At 40.6% G+C, this 13,244-nt stretch overlaps 1 long non-coding RNA gene across 1 annotated transcript in view; it reads right to left on the reverse strand.

The window, feature by feature from the left end:
* Positions 1 to 13,244, reverse strand: part of LOC120404154 — a 30,880-nt gene extending 17,636 nt beyond the window's left edge. The window contains exons 1-3 of the long non-coding RNA XR_005597831.1: positions 13,078 to 13,244; positions 10,672 to 10,803; positions 7,232 to 7,339 (exon numbers count right to left, since the gene is read on the reverse strand). This is a non-coding gene — a long non-coding RNA (uncharacterized LOC120404154). The remainder of the gene's footprint in view (positions 1 to 7,231; positions 7,340 to 10,671; positions 10,804 to 13,077) is intronic.

Here is a 13,244-nt window from a genome sequence, read left to right on the forward strand (position 1 = left end):
CAGACATTTGTACAGCTTTATTTTCCTATGTATGTGCTGCTAAAATTGTAAAAAACTTTGTATGAGACATTATGGGCTGGTCTGCACTGAAAACTTACATTAGCATAGCTAATCTCAGGGGTATAAAAAAATCCATCCATCTAGTTCTTCCATCGACCTAACTACTGCCTCTCAGGGAGGTGGATTAACTACAACAATGGAAAAAAAACCCTCTGTTGCTGTAGTGTGTGTCTACACTAGCTTTTTAAGTGTAGACATACTTAAAGTAGCATGACTCAATCCGGGACTGAATTGGAATGCATTTACACAAGTAGCCAGTTAAGGTTATGCTGGCAGCCTTAATTCTGACATATCCCGACATTTGAGTGCACCTGTAATGTTCTGTTAACAAAACAAATTCACTTTGTAGTGTAGCTCTGGCACTAGTCTGCAGCACAACCAGGTCCACACTTCAGGGCTGCCCGGGGCGGGCGGGGGCAAGTGGGGCAATTTGCCCCTGGCTCTGTAGGGGCCCCCAAGAGAACGGCCGAGGCTCCCGCCTCTGCCCCTCTCCTGGAGCCTCAGCGCATCAAGCAGCGTCCCGGACAGCGCTGCAGCGTGCCTCCGGTGGGCCTCCTGAGCTCCGCCCCACTCAGAGCCGCGTGGTAAGGGGGCGGGGCTGCGAGCTCCGGGCTGAGCCGAGGGAACTCAGGCCCTGCTGGAGCTTGCAGCCCCGCCCCCTGACCACATGGCTCTGAGCGGGGCGAATCTCAGGAGGCCCGCCGGAGGCACACTGCAGCTGTTCAGGGACGCGCTGAGGCAGGGAGTCTTGGGGACAGTCAGGGCACAGGGAGGGTGGTCAGGGGACAGGGACCGGGGGGGTTGGATTGTGGGCGTTCCGGGGGTCTGTTAGGACTCGGGGATAGGGGTTGGGGCAGTCAGGGGACAGGGAGGAGGGGTGGGGTTTCTGGGGACAGTGAGGGGACAAGGAGCAGGATGGGTCGGGGATTCTGAGGGGGGTAGTCAGGGGGGGCAGGAAGTGGGTGGGGGTCAGATAGGGGGCAGGGCCAGGCTGTTTGGGAGGCACAGCCTTCCCTACCCTAAAGCTCATTCAGCAGTTTGAGGCTTGCAGAAGAGCCAAGCTGTTAGCTTTTCCATTAGGGCTACCATCCCTTTCACTTCCCAAATGCCAAATTATAATCGATATTTAATTTCAGTGCCATAGGGAGATTCATGTCAGGGGAGGGGAGCTTCATTTAAAATTAGCCACTGGGGGAGGGATCACATGAGAAGAGCAATATCCTACCATGGGAGACCCCTCCTCCCCTGCATTCCCTGAGGCTTCAGAGGGGTTAATTCAGTGGTTCTCAAACTTTCAGCCTGGTGACCCCTTTCACATAGCAAACATCTGAGTGCGACCCCCTCCTTATAAATTGAAAACACTTTTTTATATATTTAACGCTATTATAAATGCTGGAGGCAAAGCAGGGTTTGAGGTGGAGGCTGACAGCTCGCGACCCCCAGTAATAACCTCGTGACCCCCTGAGGGGTCCCGACCTCCAGTTTGAGAACCCCTGGGTTAATTTAATTTTAGCACCCTGTGTCCATTCACATGCATGTGCTATTTTGAGAATTTCAGTTTTCACAACATAGGCTCATCCCAGATTCTGGAACAAGCTCAAATGCTCAGTTCGTGGAGTATGTACATAAGCTATACTAAAGACAAACCCACAGTAACCGTCTCCAGTCTGTGAGGGACCCCATGGAGCCAGTCTCTAGGAAACAGATAAATGCATGGAGATTAAGTCCATTAATGGCTATTAGCCAGGATGGGTAGGAATGGTGTCCCTAGCCTCTGTCAGAGGGTGATGATGGATGGCAGGAGAGAGATCACTTGATCATTACCTGTTAGGTTCACTCCCTCTGGGGCACTTGGCATTGGCCATTGTCGGTAGTCAGATACTGGGCTGGATGGACCTTTGGTTTGACCCAATATGGCTGTTCTTATGTTCTAACCTAAATGAATGCAAAGTTATGGATATGAGTCAAGGAAGCCAGCAGAGTATCAGAAACCTGGAAAAATCACTGACTGGATGGGCTCAGGCGTTTGGTCACAAGCTGAGGTGGTTCAAAAGTTTTGAATTTTTTTAAGCAGAATTTTTTTATTGTTTCTTTAAACAATCAAACACAGCAAGCAGCAAATATTTGGCCACACACTTCTGAAACCTCAAACCATGTTCAGGTTTTGGCAGACTAATTTCAGCTTTTCAATTAAAAAAAACACAACAAATTTTGATGGAAAGCAGACATTGTCCATGATTTTTTTCTGCTTTTTAAAAACCCCTAGTTTTCGATCCAAAAAAAGTTTTGATGGAAAATATTTGTCCAACCCTTTTAATGAGCTTTAGTGCCTTTTAGCACTAGCTGATGCTGAGAACCAGTGATACCTTGTGTAAAGAAGTTTTCTCAAAACTGGGTTTATGCTGAGATGCGGAAGGTTTATTTTTCCCAGGTCTGCCCGTAGGGGGGAGCAAGTGGGGCAATTTGCCCTGGGCCCCATAGGGGCCCCCACGAGAATGTAGTATTGCAATTTTTTTTATGGAAGGGGCCCCCGAAATTGCTTTGCCCCAGGCCCCCTGAATCCTCTGGGCGGCCCTGCCACACTTCAAAGTTTTGTCAGAATGCGTATGTGAAAAAATCCCCACCCCTCACTGACATAGCCGTGCTGGCAAAAAAAAAAAAACGATGTAGGTGCAGCTATAGCAGCCAACGAGTCCTTTTACTGATATAGTTTGTCATTTGGGGAGGAGATTTACGTATACAGCCAAAAGATCTCAATTTCTCGGAATAAGGTGGAACTCCACCAGGGGGCTCTGCCAGTATAGCTATACAGTTATAGCTGTATCAGCAAAGCCTTGTAGACTAGCCCCAAGTAACAGCATTGGGCCTGATCTATAATGGTTTGGGAAATAATAGTAGCACCTTTCTAACAAGGCTTGTGTTTAATTGCAGTTTATTAGCATGTGTTAATGTGGGTACTGCTGCCACAGGCCTATGTGTTTGGTATTAAAGCTCCAGGGTAACCAAAAATTAGCACAAACAGAAAAATCAGTCAATTAAAAATCAGTCACTTAAAATATCTGAAAATTCAGATATAATGCTTCAATTCCCCTTGCTTTATTTTGATTGTGAGAATAAATAACCTGTGCAACAAAGTTTCCTTTTGGGAATGTATTTATCTGGTCAAATACAGTGTGGTCAGGACCCAAAATACAAACAGACTACTCAAAATTAGCTTGAAGCAGAGCAACTTAGAGCAAATAACAGCAGAAATTGTCTGTGGCCTTCTGTACCTCGCTAACTATCTTGGTCTGCTACACAGAATCAAAACAAACCAGTCCCACAATGTATGTTTAAATGAGCTGTGCACCTTCCATGCACCACAACTCCATACCTATTCCTGCTTTTCTCCCACACTAGGGGGACAGCAGCCTATGCATAAACCCAGGCGGGTGCGGAATAGCCTATGGGAGAGATATATATAAAAACATACCTGCTGTGTGTATGAATGGGAACCCCACCTTTCAAGAATCATTAAAGAATGGGCATTGGGAAGCTGCTGCCACTATCAGTTACCACAGTGGGTGCACCATCTCCCTTAGATGTTTTAATAGGGCTTTTCCTCAATCTCTGATTTCCATTTGGCCTGTAGAAAGTGGTGTGGGGAAAGAAATTTTTGACCCATTGTGTCCTATTTTCCCTAGCTGAGTTCTGGAAGGTGACTCTTTAGAATTTTTCCTTGGCTGGCTAAATCACCAGGCTTGAGAAAATCTCTAAGAAATAACGTTTATTATTTTTACATGTTTGCATAGGCCAAGTCTGTTCCCTCGGCCTGACATAATTGCAGCATGTGCAAAAACAGTAAGTAGCTATACAGATATAACAAGAAGCGGCCTCATGGCTAGAGGGGTGAACTTGTTGGCTGTCCAACCCCTCATTTTGTTTACAAACAGCAAAATAGATCACAAATTTGCTCTGATTTTTAGGAAGCTACAGAAGCCTACACTGTTTATAGTTCTCTCTGCCAATGTCAATATAGTTCTGTTCCTTGGGGTTGTGTGGGCTCCATCTGGTGGTTAATTTAACACATGTACACTTTTATTTAAACAGATTGACTAGTTTAGTTGAGACGTGAATATTTGAAGATTGCAGAATCAGATTCTGCCGATTTCATTTAAAACATCTGCTGTTAGGGAAACTGGATGACTTTACAGATTGGTAATAGGATACAGAGCTTTCTACTGTGGCTGACAAGTTCAAATCTAATCTAGCTCACTATGGGGCTTAAAGTCATTAGCAATGGCAACTGTTCACTGGTTTGCAAAGTGAGCAGGGTGGGGACAGCCCAGTACATACACTACCACTATAGTTGGCACTAATCAACAACCTTTTTGCAATCTCATCAGAAAGATCAAGCATTAATGTGTGTGATGACTAATGCTACCTTCCCACTCCTAAAGGTGGTCCCTGCAAAATGGCTTTGTGTACTTTAGAAGGGTGGTGGAAAGAGGTTTACAGTGCTTCTGCCTGAGCTGTATATGATCTGTGGATAAATAGAGATCTTTGATTTTACAAGGTTATCAGTCCAGCACCTTGTATAAACATTAATATTCATAGAGAAAATTAATAGGTTGGTATGATTTTTCTCACTTTGAATGCAATCAGTCCCTTTTTCTAAACAAAACAAGGGCATATCTCTACCTCTAAATTGGTCAAATCAAAGTCATGAGGCATCCATCAGTTCAATGAGACCTACTGGAAAGCATTGCCTATCATCCAATACAGAAAGTTATATAGACATACTAGGTCCAATAAAGCTGTGACTTAAAAGAGATGAAATGTACACATCAGGTGTAAGTTGATCAGAAAATGTATGTAAGTAATGGATGTAAGGAGTGTTCCTTACACCAATTTGACAATCAAGAAGGTGCAATTTATACACCCACAAAGCAAAAGGCAACATACCAGGAAAAGCAATGAATAGGATTATCTTTACAGTTTACATCCACTTCTGTTTTCTGGACAGTTTACACCTGATGTGTAACTTATGCGGACACTTGTCAAAAATGCATTTGGCCCAGAGACTTTAAGGAGAGTTGCAAGTGCTTACCCCAGGACTGAATTTGACCGAGTAGGGCTGCCTGTTTGGGTTCAACAGCATTTTTACAACATAGCTCAACAACAAACTGAAGAGACAAAGACAAATATGGAGCATTCTTTCAGAATGGTGACTGCCCCAAGCTATGAGGAGACCAGCTGAAGGGAGGTAGCTCTCTCTCAACCACTAAGTCAAGCCATAAACCACAAGTCCTTACTAAAGTGTTGAGAACTGGATCAAAAAGAAGGAATGGCAACGTATTTAACCAAAATGAAAAGTTCACTTTTGGAACAAACTTAGGACAATGTTTAAGATTAATTGGGAGAGAGGGAAAAGAAAAGTCTTTTTAAGTAACATAGTTCCCTAACTTGATGTCCATTGTGAGTGCAACTGAAAAAGTAACATCTAAAGCAAAAACGAAACGTAGAGGTGGGAAGGATACTGGGGTGGCATCTGAGTGTGGGCTTCTGACGCTTAATATTTTTCTTGCATTTCTTTTGTGCGGCAGTAGTGAAATAGGGACATCTAAGCTTCCGAAGAATTGAAAGATCCAAGTTTGAAGAGGACCTGGGGGAGAAGCAGTCTGCAAAAGACTTCTTTAAACTCAGAACCACATATGCCAGACCTGAACTGGCACCATCTTTGCCTTCCTGATGGACTACACCAGTTGGTAATGGCACCAACAGCAGAGTCAAATTAGAGTGCTCAGTAAAAGCCCTTTGGGACTTATCTCCATATTATATTATAAAACTGACTTACTGGTGACTCTACTTGCATCTCTGGAAAACGAACTGAAATCTCATCTCTAAGGGCAGATAACCATAGGAGCCATATGCTAGGTGTTGAAGACTTCACTGAAATGGGCTGGCAAGCCCTGCTAATCACTTGCTGCAATCCTTTTCTAAAATAAAAATTGCTTAAGTTTGCCATCAAAACCTTTAGACTTTTTAAAAAATTTAAAACTTCATCAATACAAATTACCAAGATCTAATTTTAATATATTCAGGGTATAATAAATTAAGAGTTAAAACAACGTCCACGTTTGTTCTAGTCTGGAGAATAAGGAAAAAACCCCAAAAACTACATGGGGCCATGTGGAAGGATACAACTGGCATTGAGGCTCCCAGTCAAGAAAGGTTTCAGAGTCAAGGGAGGGACACTTTAATATGCCTGTTGCCTCCCTACTGCCATCACCAATTTCTGATCTTGATACTGAAGACCTGTGAAGCACAGTACTTGTAAGTGGGGGTAAAGAGATAGTGCTGGAATCCTATTACAAGACTGGTGAATTAATGTGACAGACGGATTGGCCGTGGACATGAGTGAATGTGAAATAATCTTCAAAGGAAACAGTATGCACTTTGTTCTGTATGCAAGCCTTGCAAGGCGGGCCTAAACGAGAGAAGGAGGCATTCATTTTCTGACTCAAGCATCTCAGCATTCCTAATATTTCCAGCTAAATTAATGAGAATAGAGCACAACAAGGCATTCAGTGTTTAGCATTCAGGGTTTGGACAGACTTAAAAAAAAAAAAACATTAAGCCTCCCTCCTACAGATCAAAATGGATCAGATTCAGACATTTCAGTAGACTAAAAATATTGATTTAGCATTGTGTATTGCTATAGCTTTGCATCTCACTGATTCTACTTGTGGCTGTAAAAAGATGTTATGCTTTTTTTTTAGCAATAATTGTTATATAGAGAAGTGTTTGTGCATATTTTTACTAATAACTTGCATTTGCTTACTTCTTTGACATGCTTAGCATATTGTCTATACTGCTGCTTGTATAGGCCATGTGCCTAGGTTTGCCTTTCTCTTTATAGTTCTATAAAGTAGCTACAGTATACAAAGGCTAGAAAAAATATTAAAGTATCTGTGGGGTTGGAATGGCTTATTTGATTATATACTCCTAAACATTTTAGCAGGTAGAAGTGTAAAGGGAGATCAAGAATACATTACAGCACCTTTAAAGGATCCAGTACTGCTGGGGATGTTCATGAGTCTGGCCCTGTGGCTATTTTAAAACAACAGAAAAAAAAAAAAAAGACGATTCAAGTGTGAACATGAAGAAAGGGGAGAGAGACAGAACCTACCGGAGGGTCCCTCAGGGAGAAGACACAACATAGCTAAGACATTGACAGGAAATGGAGCTAATCTTCCAGAGAAACGGAAACCTGTGGGACTGTCAGGACTTGCAACACCTACAAGGCAAGAAGAGAGAAATGTACACAGCATTAACGGATAACAGCCCTTGCTGTTTGGCCTACACAAATTACTTATACAAAGGGAGTCTGGAGCAGGCTGTGACACCTGTAACACAGCAATTATTGGTAGTCTCTGTAAAACAGCATCAAGGGGCATCCCAGATTTTAAAGGTATTACTTTAAATTCTTAATTCATGCTTTGATACAGTATCGTTAATAAAATTTTATTATTCAAAAGTCCGCTTATTAATCTCATTTAATATCATCTCTTCTATTGCCTGGGTAAAAGCCAGCACAGCAACAGAATATAGCTCCAGCTAATACCTGCATCCTCTGCATTCCTGAAATTTTTCCATTTGCCTGATAAGATGGACAGTTTGGGAAACTGAGGCAATACACAGTGAAAACAGAGTAAAGAGAAAAATAAGAGAAATATTTAGCTCTGATATAGTCCCATTCTCTCCAAAGTGCTTTACATTAAACATTAGCTAATTGAATCAAAATGAATAATAAAGATGTATTTCAGAGTAGCAGCCATGTTAGTCTGTATCCGCAAAAAGAACAGGAGTACTTGTGGCACCTTAGAGACTAACAAATTTATTTGAGCGTAAGCTTTCGTGGGCTACAGCCCACTTCATCAGACGCATGTACTGATTCATGAATATAAAGTAGATAGTTAAGCTATATTTGCACTAGATCTTTCTTTTTTTCCGTTAAGATTTCCTGCCATTCCAGCTCTACAATGGCAGGAATAGTGGGACTACAAGTGTAGATGGCGGTCAGTGTTTTAATACTGCTCAGGTAAGATCTACACAACACTGAGGTTAAAACATGGTTACCAGCATCCTCTCTACACTAAAGCTCCCACCTTTGCTACTGTCAGTGGAGTGTGCACTGGTGGCAACAATGGGAAATTTAAAGAAAAGTCTAATGTAGTCAAGGATGGAAAGCCCAAGTACACAGCACACAAGTATATCTAATTAATACAACCAGTAATCTTAACCTGAGAGTTTACCTATGACTTGGTAGATTATGGGAGATACATGCAAATAAGTACAATATTTAATCTCCTAAATATGAAACTGTCATTCCCTGAAATGACAAGAATGACCGGAAGAAGAACTCTGTGAGTTTGAAAGCTTGTCTCCCTCACTAACAGAAGTTGGTCCACTAAAAAATAGCGTCTCTAATATTCTGGGACTGACGCAGCTACAACACTGCATACAATAATTCACTTAGCCTGTTTTGCCAACTCTTGTGATTTTATTGCAAGTCCCATGAATTTGATGTTTTTCTTAAAGTAGCAGCTCGCAGACTTATGTGATTACATGAGAATCTCAGCTTTCATTAAAAAACGTTTCTAGCTCTCACGGTTCCAGAAAAAATCTTAAAATGTGACCCAAACGTGTCCTAATGATTCAAAAGCATGAAGCCAAATAATACAAACCCGATATTTATTATTTTAAATAAACTTCATGATTTTTAAACTAGTCTCATAATTTTGCAGGGCCTGATTCATGACAACTGAACATTTGAGCTGGCAATACTGATCATATGAGCTGTATTTTGCTGTTCTGTGTAGTTGTATGGTGCCTGTCACTCCTGTGTATGGTTTGCATGAGTGTGTTACACTGACTGAGCTACAGGGTTTTTATTTTATTTGGGTTTTTTTTACATATAGTGAGTATACTCTCTTTTAGATAGAACATGCATTTTGCGTGCCTTTCCACATGCAGAATGATGTTTGTGGGTAAAAAATGGGAATGCATAATGACGAACAGTACTTACAAAATAAACTATATTAACAATCAAGCAAAATGTTATCTTCAACACAACAGCAAGATATCAAAGGAATCATCTGACATTTCCAACACCGGTAATTTCCTTTAGCTTGACTACAAGAATCATATATGTATTTACAAATTAAGTCATATAATTCTAGTGATAAATGGGTATTCAAAAAGTGTGTTATTTCCTTTTATTTGCCCTATTGTTTTGGCATCCTGGCACTGTGATGTAAGATATTAACATATAGTACAGCAATATAATGTTACTGCCACATCTGTAAACTGCTTTATACCATTTTTCTGTATATTTTTGCCAGAAAAATAATTCATAGTGTTTAAGGTCAAAACGGACCATTGGATCACTTAGTCTGACCTCTTGTATATCACAGGCCATTTTATTTTACCCAGTTACCCTTGTATTGAGCTCAGTAACTTGTATTTGACTAAGACATAACTTATGTTCAATTCCTACTTTTAAATTACTCTATTGTATAAATGTTGTGGAAAAATCCTCCTTACTCTATCAAACTAAAGATATGGGCTCAATTTCTAGTTCTATGCCACATATTTATCTCTTGCCTTACAGAAGAAACCCAAGCATTATCTCCAACCCATCTGGCTGTGTGGTGCAGTGAAGGAAGGTCTGATAGATAATACTTTATGCTGCCTTAAAGGAGATGGGGTCATTATTGATCTCAGATGCAGTAAAACCAACCAGAAGTGTGACTGCAGACTTCTAAGAGATGCCCACCTGCTGATTTGGAAGTTATTACCAAAATACTTTAAAAAATTCAGGCTGGGTGAGATTTTTCCCCTTATCTCTTTTTTAAATGTTTATTTCAGGACGGCCAGACTTGTACCAAACTCTGCATTAATGCCATTCTTCTTGTAGGAACAGAACAATCCTATTAATCAAGAACCAGTCTGTTTAGCTCATCTATGAGGTAACACTACTGCATATAAAGCAGCAGAAAAGAAAATGATATGCATCTTTGCATGTGAGAGGATGACTAACTTCATAGGTGAATAGTTGCACAAACTATAATGAAAGTCTTAAGAGAACAGCTGACAGGAAGTTAGTATAGAGTAGTCCTGTGAGACAAAGGATTACAACTGATAGATGCATAGTGACTCTCCCCTCCAACATGCTATAGCTAGACTACTATGAGGACAGCCAGGCAAAACACAAGTGGTGGTGATAAGGTGCCTCATAAAACTCTAAGATGTTTATAAAAATAAAATAAACAATCTGGGCCTACAAGAGGGCTAGGTAAGAGGGAGACAGTAGCTATGTGCTCAAGTGGTAAGAGTTATCTATATAACATAAAAATTAAATATTTAGTAGCCTGGGTCTACATATACTTTGGTTTCTAGAAAATATGTCCATGATTTACAGGACTATTTTTACCATTATTCCAAGACTTGTTACATTATTAAGGTTATACTGTGACCATATAACCTTTCATGATGTTTTCCCAAAATTTTCCATGATAAACCTCCAGTTCAATTAAAATATAGATAAGAATGAGGGAGAGAACTTACCACGAGTAAGGATTCCAACCCCTGCAAATATCTCAGAACCACCTGTGTCGGCATGTTCCTTGCTTTTACACAATGACACCAGGGCCACATTAACCACTGGAGAATGAAACCATACCAAGCTGACATGGGGTCCTATAACATTGGTAGACAAGAGAAGCACCTCATTTTGCTATCAGCTTAACACCAGTTTTAAAAAGCATCCTGTTTAAAAGTCTCCAAACTAAGTATTCACTCTTTTACTGCTGCTGAACTCTCACTGCATTGCTCCCTGCCAGCATCTCTCCTCTCCATGTGATACAATAAACACTAAATACCGAAGCTGTGCTCAGTGGCAGCATGAGATATCACAGTGACATATTAATTAGTTGGTCTGTCTACAAGAGGAAAAGGACACACTTCCCATCATAATAAAATGTGTGAGGGGGAGACTGTAAAAGTTCTATGGGGGAGAGAAAACAATATGGAGCCTGTGATGGGGTGCCATGGCCCAGGAAAAAGAAAAAGAGAGATTAAGGTTCATGTAGGAGAAAAGGCAACTGAACATGGGGAACAGCAAATAGATCACGCAGTATTGAGGGAGGTGCTAACAGAATAAAGAAAAACACTAGGCTATTTAGAATGTACAATTAGTGTGTGGAATTCATTGCCATGAAGTATCATTGCAGCCAAGAATTTAGCAAGATTCAAAAAGAGATTAAATATTTATATATATACACCTGCCTGCTTCAGGCTTTAAGACAACAGCTGAGTATTGGGGTTTAGGAGGAACCTTTCCCCTAAGCAAGTTATCCCCCAACGGCATATTGCAGGATTTTTTTGCACTTTCCTCTGAAGCAGCTGATGCTGGCCCTTGTGAGACAGGATACCAAACTAGGTAGATCACTAGTCTGAGCCAGTATGTTCTGCAAAAAACTCTGATGACTTTTTATGATTTTGTCATGATTTCCATGGTTTGTGGTATCATTACTATGACATCTCCAAGACCTTCCCCTAATGATAACATTTTTGCAGTTTCTGATTACATTTTTCTCATATTCTAAACTGTTGTGTGCTATGGTTGTGCATTTGTTTAAGAGATGCTCTATTCCATCCCAAAGATGGCTGCACTTGAGCAATATATGCAGTGTCATGGCTAGGTCCAATTTTCAAAGGTGCTGACCATGTAGAAATCCAACTGAAATCAATGGGAGCAGCAGGCATTCTGTACCTCAGAACATCAGACCCTCTATATCAAAAGGCTTTAGAATCCTTTGAGAAAAAAGGTGTTACTATTTACTGTGATAAATGTAGGCCCTTCTAAGAGGTAGAAAATAGGACATACATGGAACCATACATGAACATTCAAACCTCTCAGTATTTGGAATGGAAGTGGAATTATCCTGTCAGGTAACAAAACCTTGAAGAAATTTATTCACTCAGTAAGAGTAATTCTTTTGAAAGATAAGTAAAAATTATAATTTTTTTAAATTCTCATACATTATCTTGGTAAAGGCAGATGTCTATATATTGTGGCTGGGCTGATAGATTTCCATGACAGTTTTCAAAGATTAAGTTAAACACAGTGGGCCAAATTAAATAGAAGTGACTAGTATGTATCTGACATCTCCTTTGCATGTCTACAAACAGCAGAATTAGATGCCAGGATACATCATTAAAATGAATATTTAAAGGTGAGCAGTCATTAATACTAAGAGAAAGAAATATCAATGCAAAGTATTACCCTAGAAATTAGACAGAAACAATGATTTTCCTTTATTACTATATTTTGAATGTACTGAAGCATTTGGTAATTGTCAAGAGATAGGAAGAGTAATATGGAGGATCAAGAGCAGATTTTCATCAAAACTTTTATCTAGTTCTGAGAATAGTTTCACAGCTTATGCTTCAACTAAATGTAGGTGTGACAGCATTTATGTTAGCACAACAGACAAAAATTTGGAGAGGTTTCAAGAATGGTCACTATGCAAAAATACACAAAAAACAGACTCCTAAAATCCATAGTACTTCTTTACAAGGGGAGAGCTAAATGCCACATCCTTCTTTCCCATAAAACATGCCAGTCTGGGCTACCATTTTGGCAGCTATAAAACTAGTGAAAATACACTTCTGTGGTTTCTAAAAACTGTATGGGATGAACAAGTGAAGGAAATGTTTGTGGGTGTTGTGTGAGAGAGAACCATACTCAAAGGTGTGTCAGGCAGCTGTATTCATTAGACAACTGCATGAGTGAAAGAGGATACATGTGAGGGCTGTGAGCCTGCCAATTTAAGCAGAAACAAGGCTAACATTCTTTAAGTGCATCAAGTCACGAAGGATTTGTGCAGGTCTGTGAGAGACATCTAAACTCTTCCTCGCATAATCCCAGCAAACTGGAGAGAGAGCCCCTGAGAGAAAGCAGACACTAACCTAGACACCTTTCCTTTGCACTTTCTCACTATAGGGAATTTCTACGGTGCAACCAAATAACGGTAAATTCCCCACCAGCTCTTGGACTGTCAGAAGATGACATTTGGCATCTAACTGAACTTTCGGGAATTACAAACACTGGAACGCAAGGGGCAAATCCTACACAC

This window comes from Mauremys reevesii, linkage group 4 (genome assembly GCF_016161935.1).
Source record: "Mauremys reevesii isolate NIE-2019 linkage group 4, ASM1616193v1, whole genome shotgun sequence".
NCBI lineage: Eukaryota > Metazoa > Chordata > Testudines > Geoemydidae > Mauremys > Mauremys reevesii.